This window comes from Octopus bimaculoides, chromosome 3, assembly GCF_001194135.2.
Source record: "Octopus bimaculoides isolate UCB-OBI-ISO-001 chromosome 3, ASM119413v2, whole genome shotgun sequence".
NCBI classification, from domain to species: Eukaryota; Metazoa; Mollusca; class Cephalopoda; order Octopoda; family Octopodidae; genus Octopus; species Octopus bimaculoides.
The window spans coordinates 8,037,551-8,038,514 of record NC_068983.1 but is presented as its reverse complement, the minus strand read 5'-3'; the positions used below and the strand labels follow the sequence as shown (position 1 = coordinate 8,038,514).

The 964-nt window shown below is 33.7% G+C and overlaps 1 long non-coding RNA gene across 1 annotated transcript in view; it reads right to left on the bottom strand.

Moving 5' to 3' along the window:
* Window positions 1–326, bottom strand: part of LOC128247391 (uncharacterized) — an 8,752-nt gene extending 8,426 nt beyond the window's left edge. The window contains exon 1 of the long non-coding RNA XR_008263770.1: window positions 77–326. This is a non-coding gene — a long non-coding RNA (uncharacterized LOC128247391). The remainder of the gene's footprint in view (window positions 1–76) is intronic.
* Window positions 327–964: the final 638 nt, after the last annotated feature.

Below are 964 nucleotides of genomic sequence, written 5' to 3'. Positions count from 1 at the left end.
AGAGAGAGAGAGAGAGAGAGAGAGAGAGAGAGAGAGATGTAAATATACATATAAAGATAGGAAGAGTAAAACTTACCCGTCAGTGTTTCTTCGTGCATTATGCAGAATGGAACAATGTTCTTATATAAGAATCATACGCTTAGGTGTCACAAGTATAACACGTTCCGAGTGGTTTATCACTGCTTTGTTTCAATGAACATTTTATTATTACCCTTCAAAATAGTAATTATTTAGATTCCATTTGATTTCTGCCTCGTTTGTGTGTGTCGTGTACAAGCCAGAATACCTGCCGTCATCATTTCCAAGGAGTTGGAGAAATATCATTACATAGAGATATACCTACACACGCACGTTTGCACAAACACAAACAGATACACATATATAAATGAATGTGCGCTTGTATGTATGAGTTTGTGTTTGTGTGTATGAGAGAGAGAAAGACAGGCAGAGAGAGAGAGAGAGAGAGAGAGAGAGAACAAATAATGCTTATTACATAATTTTTCTTCATTGGAGTAAATATGACTTACGACTGTCCCCTATAATGTCTACTATAAAATAGCTGTAAGTCAAATTTACTGCAATTAAGAGAACATATGTAATAGCCATTATCTCTCTCTTTTCTTGCATATATCACTCAGTTTAAAAAGCAGTAAAACTGAAATACAACCACGAGTTTACAAAACAGTGTGGTGAAGAACAATATCCTCGGAATATGTCATGTGAATACGTGCAGTTCTTTATTAGACGAAGTAATATTGTTAACCTGGTGTGCTAACAGAGAGATTGTTTAGGTATTTTTCCCGGATTGATAATCTATCACAAATAACTCTATTTCAATACACACGTATAAACACACACATACACACATATATATATATATGTATATCTATCACTATATATATATATATATACATATATATATATATATATGTGTGTGTGTGTGTGTGTGTGTGTGTGTGTGTGT